This window comes from Corapipo altera, unplaced genomic scaffold (genome assembly GCF_003945725.1).
Source record: "Corapipo altera isolate COAL_440 unplaced genomic scaffold, ASM394572v1 1, whole genome shotgun sequence".
NCBI lineage: Eukaryota > Metazoa > Chordata > Aves > Passeriformes > Pipridae > Corapipo > Corapipo altera.
Window position 1 is genome coordinate 22281501 of NW_020884873.1, and position 20733 is coordinate 22302233.

Consider the following 20733-nt stretch of genomic DNA (forward strand, 5'->3'; position numbering starts at 1 on the left):
AGCCCTTTGCTGTAGCTGCCTCTAGGCTTTTGCTGAGCTCACAGCACACTGGTCTCAGCCCTGCGCACTGGAATGGAACCCTTCCCTCCATGGGGCACGGCATCCTCTCTCGCTGCTGCCAGTACCTCTGCCCGGTACAGCTGAAACTGGCCATGGGACGCGGGGGTGGAGAATGACGGTGACAGGAGCTTCAGGAGACCATCTCCCCCTGTGAAGATCCCAGTAAGAGCAGGTCAGTCCTGGGGCGTGTGACACGGCTCTGCAGCGCTGCTGGCCACATGTGCCCCCTGTGCACCGTGTCAGCCCCGCTGCCGAGCCGGCTGCGCTGCACAGCAGGACACACGCCCGGTCCCCGTCTCGGGATGACTCTGTCAGCAGGGAGTTTATCAAGACCCTGGTAGTCCAACAGCTCAGGTCAGCACAACACAGCATTAAAATAACAATTTTAATGTTAAATGGGGTCCATTGGGAGCGTGGTGCTTACTAAGCCTCCATGTTTTGACCTAGAGACCCAAAAATTGCCCTGACTGCGCAGTTCTGGAGCAGGTGAAGGTTGCCTTGGAGAGAGAGGACCTCTGCAGTAGGTGAGTACAAACAACACTGTTTAATGGTGTACAAACTTATATTGGGCATGATGTTGAAAGCAGCTAATGAATCTGCTGTGGCTGTTTGGCAAAATGTTTCAGCAGATGAGATAGATGGAGGAGAGAGACAGCACCAGCATTGCATTGAAGAGCTTGCAGCAAAAAGTTAACATTTCATAACCATTTCTAGCTACAGCAAGAAGAGAAATCTTTGACCAGCTGGGACATCCTAGAGCTTTTAAGAAAGCTGGAATAAGAGAGCAGGTCTTGTCCTCTCCTGTCTGACCTGTGTTATACTACTGATTTCCTGCATGCTGTGCCCACTTGGGTCCTTGAGGGCCTGCTAAGAACATTCAGATAGTCACCAACTCATATTTCCATGTCATCTAACCTCAGGCTTCAATTTTTGGGATGCTTCCTGCTAGAAGTTGGTGTTGGGGAGCAGTCTTAGTGGGAATTACTGGGGAAATTGTTTTGGATAGAGCTGGAAGTCATCAGCCCAGAAAGCTGAGGTATAAATTTTCCACAGATGTGATGCATTCAGAGTGAAACCTTTGTTACTAATTCTTTGGGGCCTATTATTCCATTGGCAGCTCAGGAAAAGAGAAGGAACAGATCCTTGCTTTTCTAAGAAGTTAACGGCAAATCTAAAGGCTCTGCATTCATGTGGTGTTTGCAAGGAGTGTACAAAAGCAGGTACTTTAAGGTGTGGGCAAAAGTGGCAGCCTTTAAATATCACTCTGGGTTCCTCACACAAATCCCACAGTAAATTCTGGATTGCACCAAGGGGAAGCATATTTCAGTGGAAGATATCAGAAAAACCCATGTCAGTGGGGAAGAGCCCAGCAGGTATTTCGTCTTGGAGACCTGCTGAGCTTTGAACACCACCCTCTGGTTCCCAAGCAGAGCAGGACCCACATGCTGGAGCTGGTGGTGGCTCTTACTTCCAGCATGGAGTCCAGGAAGGGGAGCACTTTGCTGGGTGTGCCATTCCCAGCTGCCAGCAGGGCCAGGACCATGCTCAGTTTGCAGAAGACCTCAGAGGCCCTAGAGACTTCCCCTTGCTGAAGGGCCAAAACTAGGTCTGGCCATTTCCTTGTGTTTTTGAATCGCTTGTAACGTCACTTCCCAGACTGAATTTTGCAGGTACTCTTAGCTTTGTTCATGTGCAACAAAGGGCAGAATTGAAGCAGGATCTTGTGTTTTCAAAATTTATGTCTGTCATAATTACCTAAAAGAGAGTTTGTTTTTTGAAAAAGCACTTAAAGCTTAAATTTATACATTTCCTCAATGCATTTGACTTTGAGGTTTTGATTCACAATTTCTTCGGTATTAAATATCAAGAGTAAAAAAAAAAATTAAAACATGAATACATACATGTATGCTAAGCAAGATATATATAAACAAATGTGCACAGGTACACAGGTAGGAAGAAAAATACCACATTTAGCATAAAGACTATATTTAGGTGGAAATTTGCATTACAATGTTTCCAACAAACAGTGCTAAACTTTCTTCATCAAATTGTAAAGACAGATAATGCAAGTTAAAAACTGATATTCAAATCAAAATTTTTTGCTTGTTAATTAAAAGCATGAATCACTTAATTTTGATTGGTTTATCCTGCATTACAAACCTGATAAGGCAAAAGAGATCGATTTTGATGTTGCAAACAAGAATTCTTGTTCGTGTGCATGAGTGAAAATAAGAGTTAGTAGCTAATTTTTAACTGGGAATTTAGAGCAGGAGCAATGATCACTGGACAGCTTCACAAATTGCTTCTAAAATCGAAGTTGTTTTGCAATTTGTTCCCATTAAGAAGGATATGCAGCAAACTGAAATTTTAGGAGTCTACCTTTTCTTCATGTAAATTACCCAAAAACTATATCTATAACTTAGTGTAATTTAATCTCTGTAATAACAACAGCAGTTACAAAATCTATTTAAATAATCTGTAGTACAGTTAGCATCACCTAAACAAATCACAACTCAGGAGACTTCTGGTTTACATTGGTTTATATTGCTAGAATTCATACCTATTTCTTTCTATTTGTCTATGGTGTCATTTCTTTCCCACTCCTCTAATGGACTACTCAATTTTTCCCTGTGATATACATTTTAAATATTAGTTTTAGGGCAAGTGGTTGTAAGACTATTTTATATCATTGTGGTTGTAAGACTATTTTATATTGTTCATAGCCCAAAGGATTTTTAGTTGATGGAATAGCAATCTATCAAAACACTGCCTGAATGTAACAGATGAAGCCTCATGTGGTCGAGCATTCAGACACAGACCTATTAATAGTTTGCTTCTTAAGGGTAACCATCCATAAAAATCCAGCGAGGCAAAACCAAATTCAGCAATATCTGTCTGTGTCATGCTTCCCTTGTGTCTGGCAGTGTCCAGAGAAAGCAAGAAAACTGTAGCATGTTTTAATTTGAGGCAGCTGTGTTAAAAAAGAAGAGGATTTATTTACCCTGGCCGTTGGGGAGTTCATGGAGCTGCTTTACTTTCCAAAGAAACAAGCGAAGTGCACGGTTTTCACAGTACGAGCCTCAGATACACCTCACTTGCCCGCAACATGGCATTGTTGGCAGAAAGTGGCATTTTTGTTATTTGGCACATCTTAACTTGACCTTGAACATCTCCAGCTTGACCTTCACATTTCTCTGGGACCCCGTCTAAGGGTGGCTTGGTCCACTCCGCATAAAGCCACCCTGAGACAGAGACCTCTCTGCCTCTGGCAGGGGAGATCACTTCCGAATCTCAAACTGAGCCTTGTCACCTTGCGTCTACGTCAGGTGCCAACTCTTGACAGTGCTCTTGGCCTTCTGGGTATAGCAAAGCTTAATTCCTGGGTGTCTGTGCCCCAGAGAACCCATTAATAGTGTGAATCTAAGCAGCAGAGCTGGTCTGAAAATAGAACCAGAAGCCAACAAGGGAGTTTTGCTACCTTTCTTCTGTTTCATGGACAGGATGAGATGCAGGTGATACCAAGATGCAGGTGACACCAAATGCTGCCCAGCACCTGGGAGTCATGGTGTCTTCAGAGGTTTCTGCATCTAGAGTCTGGCCAGGCACTTGGAGAACAGGTATCTCCATTCAAGAATTTGCAACTTTCTGTGAATAACTATTAAAATGGAGGGAAAAAACCCTGCCACTAAAATGAGCTTGTTACAGATCACAGAGAGGGAGCATAACTTTGAGCAATCAACTTACATTCAGATATTTAACGAGCAAGAAAACAAAACACAAAGAGTAAACAAGATTTAGATTTCTTATATTAAAGTGTAAAAATTCAAACTTTATACTTATTTGAAAAAGGAAGAGGAAGAAGAATATCTGGATTTATTTCTTCTACCTTAGAAAAATCTTTCTTCACTAACTCAACATCAACTGTGAGAGTTAAAGCCCATGGGAGACTGATATGAGCTGACACCAACTCAGACACGGGGTTGAGATAAGAGCCATGGGCTGCAGGCCAGGACACAATCTTATCCTGTCTGAAACAGCGAAAGAGCTCAGTCTGAATGTATGCAGACTGTTTTAATTTTTGTAAATCATTTTTTAACTATCAGATTAAAGTCTACCCGGCTTTCCTTTAGCTCCTACTATTTAATTTGTATTCCCCTCCAGTGGTTTCATTTTTATAAATAAAATTTTTCCATCTGGGACTCTGTGTCCTGGAGTGTTGTTGCTGTAAGTACTGACAGCAAAAGTTAGTTTGTGTTTTATCAACTTCAGATTATTTCTAATGGACTTCAAATGACGGAATTCAAATAATTTCTGATTGATTTTTTTCTGATTGATTTTTTTTCTTCAAAAAAATTCCTTACATGTCTGTTAGTTTAGGATTTGAAAAGCTGATGTTTCCAGGCAGAATCACTTCAAATTGTGCAGCAAATAGCAACATGTCTTTTGACACATTTGAAAGTACAGAACTTGAGAGGGCAAAAATTAATTCAGCACCCAACTACTACTTGCTGTAACCAATTATCAGAGCTGAATGAAGAATTAAATTCTCATCAAAGGGGTTGCAAAGCTTGCAGTCAGTCAATAGGTAGGTAGGTGGGTGGGTTCCTGTCAGCTCCAGGCTGGGGCCCTGAGCTGTTGTGTGTGTGCACCAGGAAGGGGCTGCTCAGGAGACATCGGCATTGGCCTCTGCCCACCACCATGTCTGTCTACTCTGCTCTTCTGCAGTCATCTGCAGTTATTTGCATCTGTAACAAACAAAACAGATGCACAGAGATTAATCCCAAATCTAACATTCAGCTTTGCTTAGTAACGGGGGAACCACTGAACTTGGATCTGCATGCGCTGTCCCTGCTGTAGCTCACACAGATGCACAGCAACAACTCTTCCACAGAGCACATATTGTTGGGAAGTGGGTACCTGGCTCTGTTTACCCTTCATCCCCCACAAATCTGTCCTCCTGGCAGGGTGCCAGCCCCTCACTTGGATCCAAACAATTGTTAGAGCATCTATCGAGTCTGTGCTAATAACAGCCTTCATCCCCAGAGCTGGAAAGCTTCTCTGAAGCACAGTCCTCCTCTCTGATGTTTGCCACTTACCACCACAGCTTAGAAAAGAAAGGACAGCAAGTAACTGCTGTGTAACCCGCCCCCACAGCAGCCACCTCACTGCTACAGCCTCACTGCAACTACAGGGGGCTGGCAGTAGCCCTGCTGCCTACTCACCTGTGCCATGGCTGCAGGCTTGCTTCTGGCAGCTGAAGGAAAGCACAAACTGGTTTTCAAAAAGCAAACACCAAACACGTCCATCGTGGCAAAGCATAGACTGGATTCTCCAAACCCAACCTATGAGCACAATGACATATCTGGAAAAGAAAAGTGATGAGCAGCAAGTAATCTGTGCTGTAACACTTTTCTGATTACACTGAGTAAAATTTTGTTTCTTCTAAACCCCAAGTGGGTACTTATCTGTGCTTGTAGCTCCTATTAATCAGGATTGTAATTGCTGTTGGTACTCAGAACTAGGGAAACACAAGCCATAACTGACCATCCATTTGTCTAACTCCACACTGGGCAAAACGAGCACCCTCATGTCACAACTCATAATTCCACAGTATAATTACCTTCATGCTCTACAGTTAACAAAATGGTATCTTGATAGAGAAAGATATCAAGGAAACAAACCACTTCTGTGAGAAACAAAATCTCAGATTTGGGTAATTTCCAATTAGAATTTATTATATAATGAAAGCTGTGGTGTCCAAGCCGAGTCTCTGTGACTCAAGAGGCTTGTCACACCCAAAGCAGGCACAATATTCTGTATTTATTCTCAGCTATTTCATGCATATTCATTATACATGGGCATAAACATTATACATTGTTATGTCAGGAATTCCACAGATGTTTTTCTTAGACAAGGTTGTCATCTATACACAAGCATAAATATTATATATTGTTAAGTCAGACATTCAACAGATGTTTTTCTTAGACAAAGTTATATATTCTTAAGAAAGGTGTTATCATCTAGTTAACTAAACAGAGTCTCCTCACTATAAATTTTGTACAAGGTAAAAGGGAGGTAACTTGTTTTATGTTTTTCTAGGGGCCCAATTAAGTTTTACGATTTGTTTTTCTTCTTTCCCTAGGTTATACTGACCTTACGCTGTTTTCTTTTTAATTAGCACGAATCACTCTGTTCGGTTATCACAACTTCTATCATCCACCATAAGATGCCTAGAATCAAGTGTTTAAAAGATGCTATAGACCAGCAGTTGTATGTTATAACTCATACAAGGCTTTCAGAGAAGACATCATCAGGCATCTAAACAATATCTTTCCTGAGCAGCTTGTCAGCATTAACAAGAAGCTGTGAGCTAATTTGTAGGGCTGTCTTGTCCCCCTTTCTGTCATTCCCTTTCTGTCCATTCTCTCTGCCTCAGTTAAAATAACATTCAAATAAGAATTATCAATTAGTACAAACTCTTCTAAGAGAGACACTAGCCTCCTAGATAGGTTTAATGAACACATGTACATTTATACAGACATGTTACACAGGGAATATTTGTGCTTATCACTTGAGTTTGCTTGAGTCTATTATTGTCTTTTGATAGCTGTTTAGCTTCGGTTTACATTTAGTCTACAGGGGATGTACTCTCACCTCCAGCATTGCCTGAAATTCCCAGTTCTCTTAGTCTAATCCCCAAAAGCCATGCCACAGTGGGTCAAAAAATCCCAAGACCACTGGATGCATAAATGTTTTGTCTCTGCGGTTTAGTGAAGCCTGTAAGAGCACTGAAAAGCTTTTCACTTGCTGTGCTGGATTGTTCAGTTTTTGCTGAGAAGCCCTGCAGTGTTGAGAGCACTGTAGTAATAACCGGTGAGATCCAGGAGCAAACTTTTCCCAGCAAGACATACTGCTTTTACAGAGATGACTGTAGCAAGCAGTGGGAGGCTGGTAAACAGATTTGGTAGTTGTAATCACTTCTAAGGGAAAACCAGGGGGAAACTCTTTGCAGGTAAGAGTTTTGCTCCTCTCTCGAACAGTCAATGGGCTGGTGTTATTACTCAGAGGTGCATCTGCACATCTTTCCAGCTTCTCTTCAGTTTCGTGCATGCTATCGGCCACCTTCCATCCTGTGTTGCCTCACTCCAGGGGCTGGCACTGCAGTTCTGCATGCTGCCCCTTATCCACCTCCCCTCATCCACAGCCAAGCGGTTTTGTGCCATCCCTGACTTCCTGCATCAGGCTCTGCCCTCCCTTCTCATGCCAGTAGCTTTCTGTCTCTCCCCTCCCATCTAGTCCTGCAAGGCTGCCCTTCTGGGTATTAATGCTATGCTCATCACTAGTGGAACTGAGTGCTTAATGCAAATGCATCAATACAATGTCCAATATAATTAAAGATGGTCTCTCATTTTCTTCCCTCAGACATCCTAACTAACAAGAAGGTTCCATGATTACTTACCAGTATGAAGAAGCAAGAGATGTAAGATTTCCATTTTGTCCTGCTAGCACATCATTCTTGGCCATTTTCCTTTCAGCTATGTGTGACTCTTTTGTTAGCCCAAAAGAGACTGGAAAGATCTCCCCTTGTTCTTCTACACATCTTCCTCAGTCCCTGACAAGAACAAATTCTCTCTAATTGATAGGAATGATAAGAATCATATTTTTTTCCAAATAAAAAATAAAAATATTAAGCTGTTCTGTATTATTATCACTTTCACCATCCAATTCTGAACCATCTACTTCCCTGAGACATTTGGCTGTCTGTGTACTTCCATGCTGGTATGCAAATCTTCTCAGCAGGAGCTCCATGACCTTTTGAGGCAATGGTGAGAATGGCCTAATTTTTCCAGTCAGGGGAACCTGTGAACTGGGGAATTTGTTCTCTCAGAGGTGCAACAAGGCTGATGACCTCTGCTGGGAAGAACAGGCCATGGACCAGCATTTGTTCACCACCCCTCTCTGATGACTGTTAATATTTCAGCTCATGATAACCTGCTCACAGGCTAACACAGGCTTTACAATGATCGATGACTCACACACAAGTGCTTTTTATTGAGGTAAGTATAGTCAGGGGACTGTTAAGGAAAGATGGAAACTCCTACTCTGCTCTTTGTCTCCTGCCACTCCCAGTTTTCTCCATTTATACAGACTCAAGAGCTATACTGGCACTGCATTCCCTGATCATCAGGGATGCTGACTGTCACCTCGATCACCATCAGTTTAAAATCATACCAACAAATGGGAAATTAGAATTAAAATGAAATAAAATCAAAGCCAGAAATCTCATTAGATTCTGCTTCCTGTGACTTTTCCTGTGATGTTAGGTTTCATTGAAAAAGAGGAGGATTTTCCTCTTGCATATTTTTGTGCTAATTTTTTTAATGTATTTACTTTTTATTGACATCAGAGAAACTTCAGGGGGTTGCAGGTCTACTTTTTTTCTGCTTTGCAAGGCTGTAGGAAAGCCAGAATGTAGGAAACAGCTAATGTTAAAAATATACCTTGTTTATATATTTAGAGAAAAATTACCCCGCAAAAGGCTTGCTGACTGACTGGGGAGTGTGTGAACTCCTTTCAGAGGTCAGAACAGGGCTGAAAGCCCCAGTGAGGCTGCTCCAGGCAGGCGTTGAGCAAGCCATAGCATGGTGCCATCATAAAAGTGGCAGGGTGGCTTTGCACCAGCTGCAGCTGCACATTAATTTACAATTTGTGGCTTTGAAAATACAGTACTTTGTAGTTGCTTGTCAAAATCCACAACTGCATTAAAATATCATGTTCTGTATATCTTCCCTGATGTGTTAGGCCTTAATTCTTCCGCAGCAGAAGCTTTATTTTAATTCTGTTAGTCTTGATTCACACTGTCATTCAGAAGTTTCTGAAGGAAACCAAATTGCACTGCCTCTATTTCTGGGATTTTTATCAACACTGGTGTTTCCTCAATAATTGTCTTCCTAACGTCTGAACCCCACGAGGAATTTGGCATCACCATTATGCAGTTTTTTGCTCTGAAAATAGGATGTGTTGCTAACCACTTAATAGAGAACAAGGGTATAGTGCCAAGCAGAAAGTGAAAGGTACAGACACAAGGGGTATTCAAGTTCCTACAGGTTTTGTATATACTAACATCTGGGTAATGGAGAAAGAATGAATTAATACCTCACCAGGGGATGAGCCCATCGGCCCACGTGTCCCAGCTGGCCAGTTGGTGTGGGGTGTGAGCCAGCGTGGGGGGGTCAGGCAGTGAGCACTGGAAGCAGCAGAGAAGTCAGGGTGTGTGGTGGAAACAGGATGTGTGATGGGGTCATGGAAGGAAAAAGCTAGAGCTGTTTTGGTGGGTGCATATGGCCATGGGGGCTTCCCCAGTTCCAGCTCTTGTGCAACAGTGTTTGTATTTACCTATGTTTAACAGCTGGCCTTTTGAAAATAATAAACAAAACCATGAGGCAAATTATGAATTCTCCATGCTCAAGATACCAGACATTTTTACTTAACAGAAAGAAATAGCCTTCTACGGCTTGACTGAATGCCACTGCAGGAGGCACATGACCTTTCCCTGCCCTTCTCCTGCCACCCTACAAGTGCTGAATCAGTTTAGTACCTGCTGCCACAGAGGATTTATGTTTACGTTTTTATTCAAAACAAGAAATCATACTTTGTTGTGTCGAGTAACTGCTAAAAACAACAACAACAAAATCCTATGTTAAGACACATTATATATTGAACTTATGGTTCCAGCATTTGATTTACAATTCAACAGCCAAAATACATAACAACAACCTCTGTGATGGGAATTGATTTCCATATGATGGGTTATATGGAGCAGTAAACATTATGGTACTTGGTTAATTCAACACAGCCATCCATGACTTTCCATTTTGCTCTGCATAGCCTATATACTACTCACAGCATACCCTGTTGAGTTAACAGATAGGAAAATGACAGCTAAATGAAAGTCATCTTTTTAGTATCTCACTTTTGAGTGCACTGGCTTTCAGTCTTCGATCTGGTCACAGTTTACATTACAGAGCTTTAAATGGAGATTATCTTGACGAAAGCCTTTTCACGTCTGAGAGATTCCAATTTTGTATTGAAATACCAGATGTCACCCTAAGATTTCATATATTCTTTCATTCGAATCGATGACAGACAAACTGTTTGATTTGACACTGTGCACTGAAGTTATATTTTTTCCATGTTGTGTGCTAAAGATCACTTTAAAAACCTGTCAGTATATGCCTGACACCTTTATTTTGACTTGGTAATCAAGCAGCCTGACTTGTCTGAATGGCTCTGGAATATGTCATATTTTCTTTGCCAAATTTTTGCTGTATACTCTTATTACTCCTAGTGTTAAAAATAGTCTTTGTTCTGTAAGAAGGGAACTGGCTTCAGCTATTGGCTGTGGGAGGATTATTGAGTGCAAGGGATATTCTTGCTACTTATTTTAAGTAAATTTACCTAATTTGTCATAAAAGGACCCTGCCGTAGGAAAAGTAGAGGTAAACAACTTGCCAACAGTGGAGCTAGGCACTGAGTGTCTTATGTGTGAGTAGCCACCAAAAGGAACATAAACTGGGAAAAGCAGAGAAATACTTCTCCATTTGTTCTGAATGCCACTTTCCCAAGTCCTTACTGCTGTCAAAAGTAGGTCATTATTACAACTTTGAAGTGCCTCATGTTGTGTCATATTTATAGTTTGGTGTGGATTTACACACCTGTGGGACTTTTGAGACCTATGCTCTGTATGATAATTTGTAATGAGACAAGATCTGCCTCCCAGCATATTCTTCATGTGGACAAGATATTGCTAGTGGATTGGGAAGGAATACAGTGAACAACATTTCTAAACTACATTTCTTCTACAGAGATGGTGGAAAGCAGTGCTGTGACAGAAAGTAATTTCAGAACAGTACGGTGCAAGTGCAAGAAATCATTTCAACATGTGGTAAATTTTAAGCAGTTTAAGTAAGTGATTAAGGGACTCAAGGATATTATTTAATGCTTTCCTAAGTCAGGACTAATATTTGGTCATTTAAATAAAATTAAGAATTCTGTAAGCTCAGCCAGAATGGAAAACTGAAGGCAAAACCCAGTTTGATAAAAGATCTACAGCCGAGGCAGCCTTCCAGAGGTCAGGCACTCTTAAATGTCACTGAAGTTTAGAGATGCAAAATATTTCCTGGATGCACCAGCACTGTATCTGAGTTAGCCAACTCTGGGAAAGGCTGGGCTTATTTTTACAGCAGCTGGGGGGGGAATAACTATGTGAGGAGCAAGTAAAGTCAAATGCAAACATATTTTTGTATCCTTCTTTAGAAAATCTACAGGCTTGAACTGGAACAGCAGTTACTGAAATTGCTACAAATGCAGCTCAGTTTGCTGAGTTCAGTGACATATATCTCCTAAGTAGCCATCATTCCATGAAAACGTTGGAGGGGAACATAAGTTCTGGCTAAGGTTGTTTCTTTAGCCACAGGAAAATGTATTTCCATTAATTCTGCTCTGCTCTATGTGGCTGGGTACTTTTTTCCTTTCGATAGGTTTCTGTTCCTTGAGCTTACTTGTGCATCAAAATACATGCATAATGTGGTTCCCCTGCTCTATATTTGCTTTAATAATAACTGCTGGATACTGGTATTACAGCCCTTGCTGTAATAAATATAATCTCATGCCTAGAGGATTATTTTGAAATAGTGATACTGAATGAATATGTTTGCTACTGTTGTCTTTTCTGTGGAAAGTTATCTTTCTAGTATCAACTCTCTTACATTCCAGTTTAGTTCTTTTACTAAGAGCTATCTATCTAGTCCTCTCTGTCAATCTGTTGTTTAAAATGTACCAAAATAACAAATTGTAGCCAGCTATCAAGCTACAATCTTTTCATATTTGTCTTTCCTACTAATAGACTTGAAGTACAGGTTTTATATGCAATGTGTAGCTTGTTTAACAAAGCTGAACTCTTCTCAAGAGAAAATATCTCCATGTAAAATTTTCAGCTCCCCTGCAACAGCCTATGGAGGCAGAAAACACAGTTTCATAATCTTTACTGTCCTGAAACACTTGATTCCTGACTACTAGGCAATTTGTTAACTCATCTAATTCAAATATGCAAAAGGATGAGTAAGCAATAAATCATTTCAAATCAATCCATCTGGCAGTAGGTAAAATAGCTATAATGAACAGCATGTTTAAAGAGCATGTTTCCTACTCGGTCTAGTCATTTGCAGGATTTGGGCCATGGATGTCACAGGTTGTCTAAGAAGCATTAGATGCAAGGAGATGACTGAATGTGAAAGGGGAGTTTTTGAGGATAATTTATGATGATGGATGTTTGCTGTTTATGCAACATTTCATTAGCTAAGTCACTCTGGCTAGCACTCCTGGGACTTCTCTGCTTTCCCTACTGCTTGCTGATGGCCATTTGCTCTGAGTTCATAGGTGAGTGACCACAAACACATGTTTTCAGATGTATGATTTGTTTTATGATGATGTTGAGGTTTAACCCCAGACAGCAACTGAGCCCCACTCAGCCACTCGCTCACTCACCCCCTGGTGAGATGGGGGAGAGAATCAAGAGGTTAAAAGGTAGAAAACTCATGGGTTGAGATAAAAGCAGTTTAATAGGTAAAGCAAAAGCTATGCATACAAGCAAAGCAGAACAAGGAATTAAATAAGTGCTTCCTGTGGGCAGGCAGGTGTACAGCCATCTCCAGGAGAGCAGGGCTCCAGCACACACAACAGTTATTGGGCAGATGAATGCCATCACCCCCTCCTCCTCCTTCTTCCCCAGACTGATATACTGAGCATGATGCCATACAGTATGGAATTTCCCTTTGGTCAGTGGTGTCAGCTGTCCCGACTCTATTGCCTCCCAACATCTTGTGCATGCTCAGACTCCTCACTGGTAGGGTGGTATGAGAAGTAGAAAAGGCCTTGATGCTGTGTAAGCACTGATCAATAATTGCTAAAATGTCCCTGTGTTATCAACACTGTTCCCAGCACAAATCCAAAATACAACCCCATCCTAGCTCCTGTGGAAAAAATTAACTCTATCCCAGCCAAAACCAGCACAGATGACTGAGGAATGCATGAGGCATCTGTTTTGGAGCTGTTAGAACTTGCCATGTTCTTCGGTATATAAGCTGAAAAGAATATATTGTAGTATTTCCCTCTTCTGCAGACAAAGCAAAGACACAATCTATTGAGTTTCTGTTTTAAATATGGCAATTTTATTCTGACTTGAGATACTCTAGGACCTAACAAGATCCTAAGTTCATTCCCAACATGAGAAGCTTTTTTTGCCTCAGCCAATGCTATCAGCATAATGTCTCGGTATTACAAATCTGGATCAGCATCATGTGTTCATAAATAATAGCAAGATTTGGCTTTGTGTGTGTAAAATTATTAGGCAAATCAGTAGTAACAGTAAAAGAACTCAGTAGCTGTATGAAAAGCAAAAACATGAAGTGCTTTTCAATGATCCTGAACGCAACAGCTAAATCCACAGCAAGCTAGAAGTTATACCATAATTGTGGCAGCATACTGTTTAGCAAGGATGAGCCAATTCTTTTGCTTTGTGAATGACAAATAACACTAATTTTTTACAGTTACAACCAAATTCCTTGCGTAAATACATGTGGAAGCATTCATACAGGCAGGAACAGGAACAACGTCATGTACCTCCCAGATTTCTAGGAACAAAGAACTCTCTAAGTAAGTATGTATTTTTTAAGTGTATTTCTTTTTTTCTGCATGACACTTTCCAGAAAATAGTGACAAGGACAGTTCTGGTCAGGATTCACTCAGGTTGCTTAGTACAGATGAAAACTGCAGATAGCAAGAGAACTGAAAATGTTACAGTAAGATGCAATGTTGCAAATAATAAAACAAACCCCCTTAATAAATTCAGACTGCTGGTGCACCACTTGCCATTGTCATCAAGGTACCTCTGCAGGTGAGACCAGACAACCAGTATGTGCCACGGTCCGTGGGGGGAATTTTCCTCATTCTGATTCCTGGTCCTTCACAAGTATGCATAAGCAGGAACTGATGCGGCATGTTTACCACAGGAGCATCTCAGCAGTAAAACTGTTTTAAAGATGTATTCCCACTTCCTTCCAAACTTGTCTGTGCCCCACGTTTTTTTCTTCACTTATGCAGCAGGTATTACAGCAGCTGAACAAATTCAGTATAAGAACTTAACTGACAAAACACTCCAAGGATAGGTACAATGGTAAGAATATGCTGTGCTGGTAATGGAAGTACTTATATGGAAATAGTTGTCCTTGAAACCAGTATTCACTACCAAATAAGGCTTCCTTATTGTATCTATATTTTTTAATAGATAAATATTTTTTTTAATAGCTACAATAGCAAGTTCTCATACTCTGAATTGGAGTAATTGAGCTAAAAACTGTGATGTGTAGAAAAGGCCCCTTGATCTTCTTCCATGCTTATTTTCAAACATGCCCCTTCTCCTTTCTAAGGTGCTGTGATTCACATACTGCATTACTGGGCACCTCCTCAAATCAATAGGGAATACGAGACAAGTAGCAGCCCTGCTTGGTTCACTGTATTCTGAGCACTCCAGTGTTCAAAGCCCTCCTCAAGTCAGATTTCTTAATATGCATTCACTCAAACTTTGTTTCTGAAATTCATCCACTTCTCTGGCTGTTTATGTTGTATGCACGACCAAAGTCATGCATCTCTTGTAGGATTTGCACTTCCCACAATGACAGAAGATCTTAATATGTCAGCGGAATGGACTGAGCCTAGAACATGCCCTCTCATTTGGAGTTAGTACCACATCTGCCAACATCCTGACTCGCATTAAATCTTTAAATCTTGTTATTGAAACACGTTCAGTTGGTTTTCAAAAAGTTTAGCTAAATAATGCTTATATTAGACTTGACTGTAGGCTGATCTGAAATTCAATAATTCATGTCACTATAATTTTCTAGGTACCTGTAAGAACCACAAACCACAGATCATTCTTCTACATTCAGTATGAAGAAAACAACTGGGTTGATGCTCACATTTTATTTTGTGTTTGTGCATATAGTATTTCTATCATGGGCCTCGTGAGCAGAGAGCTACTTCCTTTCTTCTGTGGACTGTCTCATAGCTTTAAATTGACAGCTCCTGGGGGAGAAAGACAGCATGTGACATGTGTACGGAATCCAAGATTGATAAGGGTATGCTTTCATTCATTATAATAACCAAGAAGGAGTAAAGATTGACAGTTCAATCACTCATTAATAGAGAGCAACTTTAGTCCCATTCATGAAAGTGCTGTCAGATTCTAAAACACTTTAAAAGGGTATTATTATTATTATTGAAGTTTGATTTAGTACTTTCCTCTCATGTAACAGTGTAGAAAAACCTTCATCAATAAACAGAATTTTAATTAGTCTGAAAACTACCCCAAAATTACTTATCTCTTTCAGTTTTTGGAGGTTTTTTAGTTGTTGGGAAATACCTTTTCTGCTTACAGACTGACAAGAACCAGGACTTAAATAAATGCTCACTGTAGTTTAACAGGTTGCTAAACCTCAGAAGAGCCACAGGACTAATTCACCATTTCAGACAAGAGAGGATCAAACGAGGTTATGTTACTTTTAATTTGCCTTGGATGGAGGTCTCTGACTCACACTGACTGAATTAAAACATTAATGACAGAGATTGATGACAAAGTCCACTGTGAAGGACTTGGCAGAGCAGAGTCAAGCCTTGTCTCATTGGTCACTGAGGGAAGTCAATGTTGACAGTGGCTTAGTGCCTTTCGCAGGCTAACAAGATGTAACTTGTGTGAGAGCAGCCTGGACACCTCTGTGGTGGGATGGGCAGTACCAGCTCATGGAAAAGAAAATCCCAGCACAGAGTCTTAACATGCATGCAGGGTAAAGGAGGCAATCACACAATCATGTAAAGTCTTTTCCTCTGTTATAAGTATTCCTTTTCCAATTCCTTTGAAGACCTCTTCACGCTTTCTCTCCCAAAGCAAGATTTAGTTAGATTTGATCAGTTTCACACTCATTTCTTTCCTTGATTTCACTGTCAAATGGGATTGATTTGTCAGTTTGTCTTATTGTCTGTTCATGTTCTACAGCAAGATATCAATCTCTCAGTCCTAAAAAGCTTACAGGTTTTTTTTGGCAGTGAGCGAATTGCATTTTTTCATGGTTTGGCGTAAAATTGATTGTTCTCATTCTTGTGTTGACTGATTAGGTGAAGGGCAGACAGAGACAATTTCGTTATTTAAAAAAAGCCCACCTCTTGCTTCAGCTGATTGGGTGGAAAGAAGATTTTGTTCCCATAGCAACATTTTGCATCCAAACCTGCAGAAATGAGGCTGGCTAGAGGCATTTCAAATACGCTGCATTTAAAGAGCGGGTTGTGCTCTACAATGTGTTTTCCTTTTTTGCATCTGACAGAATTATTCAGTGAATATTCCAGAGAAAGAAAAAGAAAAATCTTTGCATCTCCATGTGTGAAACTGGAGCCAGCTGATACTAGGTGTGCTACAAAGCACGGCTTGAACTGCTCTTGTAGAATGTTCTGTACTATCAGTTGTCTGAAGAGACACCAAAACTTAAAGTAAAAACCAGTCCAAATATCAAATGTCACTTTTGTAGAAGTTCTTCTGGTACCTTCAGTGGAGACAACACCACTGAGCATGATGTTTGGAGGGAACCAGCTAGTAGGCTGAGGAAGAGTAAAACCCATGAGGCAAGTTGTATGCCAGAGGAGTGGGGCAGCACTAGGGGAGGAGCTGTTGGATTCTTGCAGAAGTGGCAGATAGGATGAAGAAGAAAAAAATCTTTCCTAATACAAGGAGCTGCTAAGTGAAGACACCATTGCACAAAGAACGGAGGATAAAAGTAATTTATGTTTTGGGTTTTTTCGCCATGTAAAGGTGGATCATGTAGTAGCAGGGGTAATTTTTGTGGGAATTGGATGTCAATGACAGAGGGATGGGTCAAGGAATGCATCTCACTTCAGGACTTTTAGTTCATTTGTGAAACACTGGGAAAGAAGGACAGAGCAGAAGAAATTTGTAGTAATCCTTAAGGTAGATGATACAAACTGGCCCTACCTCTTTGGCTTCCATCCAGCAGTGTGTCTCCAGACAGACCCTCTCAATCGGCACAAGCCTTGTTTAGGCAGAACTGGGAGATGCCAAGTATTTATCCAGGATTTCACTTTGGGAGACACATAACTTGGTGGGACAGTACATATTAGAAGCAGAGTGGTCTGGTCTAGAAAAAAATGATGAATTCATCCAGGAGGACAGAAATGCCAAGAAAATGCACACATAGAGTTATTGTTAGAATATTTTAAGTATTATATATTGTATTATTATACAGTGATACTTTATTGGGAAATTGAGTTACCTTTTCTCTCTGTCTGCCTTTGGGCACTGAAGAGCAAAGTAATGACATTAAGAATAACAAAAAGTTGGTGTTATTGGCAAACACCTTAGTGGGAACAAGCTGAGAGCATTGTAGCGTGGCACTATTCAGCTGGTAACATAAAACCGTAAAATGATGCAAATATAAGAAAGCAGTAAATTGTTACCTAAGGCTTTTTGGGAGAAGGAAATATGGACAGATTGATTTCAGAAGTTTTGTGGAAGACAACTCACACCAAAAAATATGAACGAAAGTCAGAGGAAACATGAAGCAGGTGTGGTCATGCTGAATGCAGGTTGCTCTTCAGTTATCCAGGCTTCGTCTGAACTGACCAGCATGGGCTGGAATTCCCACCTATCGTGTTCTGATAAAGTGGCATTATTGCATGTGACTAAAGGTCTTTGAAGATGAACAAACTAACACGGCTTTGTCAAAACAAGCTTGGAAAAAATTGTACAATACTCGTCAGTCATAACTTTTATTAGAGGATTTTTGGAGGAGGAAATACGTTTTTGTACAAGGTCTGTTCCTGGAGATCATGGATCGATCCCACCAAATCATGCATTGCTTCATGTCCAGACTTCCTCCGAAGATGTCTGGTATTGAACAAGCATGGTAACTGGGCTAAAACTGTAGGAGAGAAGGGGCACACAAAGTGATGTAAGAGGGAATGTACTGAGGAAGAATATAGAGAGAGCTTTATGGCTCCAGAAGGGTAGGAGAAAGGGTGAGTGCCAAGAGCCCTGTAGTCATAATAACTGATAAAAATCACAGCCCCCCCCCCCCCCCCATAGTGATGGGATGAAAGAGTGGAAACACAAGCAATCATGACGCCCTGAAATGATGTTATCTCAGACAAGACGAGACAAGTCAGCAAATTTAATTATTTGCTGCTGTTTGGCCAGATGGCCTGGATTTGAATCAAAAATCCCTGCCCACCACATTTCTCGATAGGTCTGGATTACAAAACTTTCATCTACCTTAAAATGCTTATGTTTTCAACATAAAGTGACATACTTAAACTTTTATAGCTCTAGAAAAAAATGCAGAAGTCAACAGTGCAAGAAGGAGGCAGCAGTATTCCTTCTGTTCTGAGAAAGCAAATGAAAAGCATATACTGAGGTGAGTTATCTAATACAGATTTGGACATCAGGATCTATCTCCAGGGCAAATGACTCAGCCCTGCATTCTAAGACAAAAGCTCTGGCCTTGAGATGGGAACCAGATTTCCACAACCTGTTGTAAGAGATCCCAAGGAGGCTGTTCTACGAAAAAACTCATTCAGTTGCTGACCTTAGCTACTTTCTGGCTCATCAGGAAATGAAACCTGTTCCAAGGTATTGAATCCTCCTAATGGATAAAAAGCTAAGGTACCAAGCACTAAAGTCTGGAGTACTCTAAGAACCCCATACCTGTAATATAAGCATTGCAACACCTGAATATCAGGATTCCAACTCTCTTTTAATCATACTCAAAGAATTTCTTCAGAAAAGAAGTTATTGCAGAGCACATATATTTTCATGAGTGTAATTACAGAGAAAACAAGCCAGATACCCAGAGGAGATTCCCATATGTCTATGGTCTAGGATTATTCCTGATGTTCTTATTCTTCATTATTATCCCATTTCACTTATAGGTAAACTACTAGTTGTATGAAGCTTACACAATCAAACCTCATGCAAGCAGGACACATGCACTTCAGTGAGAAATGTCTGGAAGAAAGGAAAGCCATTTGAGAGTCTGTCACAGCCGGGGTGGCAGCAGGTGCATTAAGAGGGATGTGCCTCGCAGCGTCTTACACTGGGCAATGGACAAGAAGAGTCAATGACTGTAGCAGACAGTATTCCTGGAAACACCGCTGTTTTCTGTGCATAGTCATCTACAGTGACTCTGAAAATATCATACCTGTAATAGAGAAATTTTGGCAAAATGACAGGTTCCTCATTTTCAAGAGAAAGAGAAGAGGCAACCTGAGCAAGCAAATAGAAGCACAACTGAAGTCTGTATAATCAGACCTGAGACAGGAGAAGTAACTAACAACCAGCATCATGAGATACAAACTAACATGCTAATCGGAGTCCAGCAAATCTGAGCCCAATAGCTGTCACTGACCACTGCTTAACCATAACCAACATAAAAAAAAACGTCATGCAGGTTCCACCCAAGTGACCCCCCTCCATTTTAGCACCTTAACACAACATTGCATTGAGTGATACCTTACATCACAAGATCAAAAGCATAGGATTTGGCTCAGCATCACAAACTTGATGGCCAAAATTTGATGGCTGAGTACTGTGGTGTGGCTCCCAGCTCTCCATGACATAAGATTAGGAACTTGGTATTAACCTGCCAGCTAATATTCTGTTGCTTCAGCTAAACTGCTCCTGTCAAACTAAGTCCAGGTGTAAATGGGATGACAGTTTGCTCTAACTTCTTTGTCTGCTTTTTACTTACTAACTAGCTTGCTAGAAATTATTTTACCATGGGTTGCTATATGCTTACAGGACTGAAGTTTCATGAAAAAGTATTTGAAGAATGTACCAGAACACAGAGAAGACTTAAAATAATGGGTTGCCTTAAGATTAGTCACATCCTTCAAACTCTGAAATGTGTGGTCCTCTCCTCCCAAGACACAACACAACCTGCTGCTCCGTTGTCGCATTCAGCTGCCAGGCACACAGGCTCATCCTGGGTGTGTGTGTGCAGATGTAACATGCCCAAGATTCACCTCCACACACTGGACAGTGGGAGCCCTGGGTTTTTGCATTTAACATTAATACAGAAAGCATGTTATAATTAGCAATAAATACTTTTAAGATCAGATTCTATTTTAACTTGAGAACAGCTTGTCGCTCTGATGGTGTACTACAGCTTTCAGGAAAAGTAAATTGTTGCTGGAATAGGTGTAATTTGCTTCGGGTGGGACTTGCTTCGTTACGGGAAGCTGGAGCTCTGTGCTCACGTACAGAGCACCAAAGCAGCGTCGTCCGAGTGCCTTCCCACGGTCGGACCTGGCCGGGGCGACGGAGCTATCCAGCTCGGCTTCTCTGGCTCCTCAGGGGGAGCAGCCCCAGCCCTGCCCTGCCCTGCCCTGGCCCGGAGCGGGCAGCGCTGGGGAGCGAGCGCTGCTTCCCGCGGGGGGCTCCCCACAGTTCTCGGGGCGCCCACGCACCGTGACCGGGAGCCGCCCGGAGCCAGGCGCTCGCTCCCCGGCCCCCTCCTCGGGCACGGCTGCCCCGGCCGTGGGCAGCGGGGGCGGGCG

The 20733-nt window shown here is 41.3% G+C and overlaps 1 protein-coding gene across 1 annotated transcript in view; it reads left to right on the plus strand.

The window, feature by feature from the left end:
• Window positions 1-418: 418 nt before the first annotated feature.
• The window catches only part of TMCC3 (transmembrane and coiled-coil domain family 3), a 154397-nt gene continuing 134082 nt past the window's right edge, over window positions 419-20733 (plus strand). Inside the window, exon 1 of the mRNA XM_027653625.1 lies at window positions 419-584. The gene's annotated coding sequence lies outside the window, so the exon portion shown is untranslated. The remainder of the gene's footprint in view (window positions 585-20733) is intronic.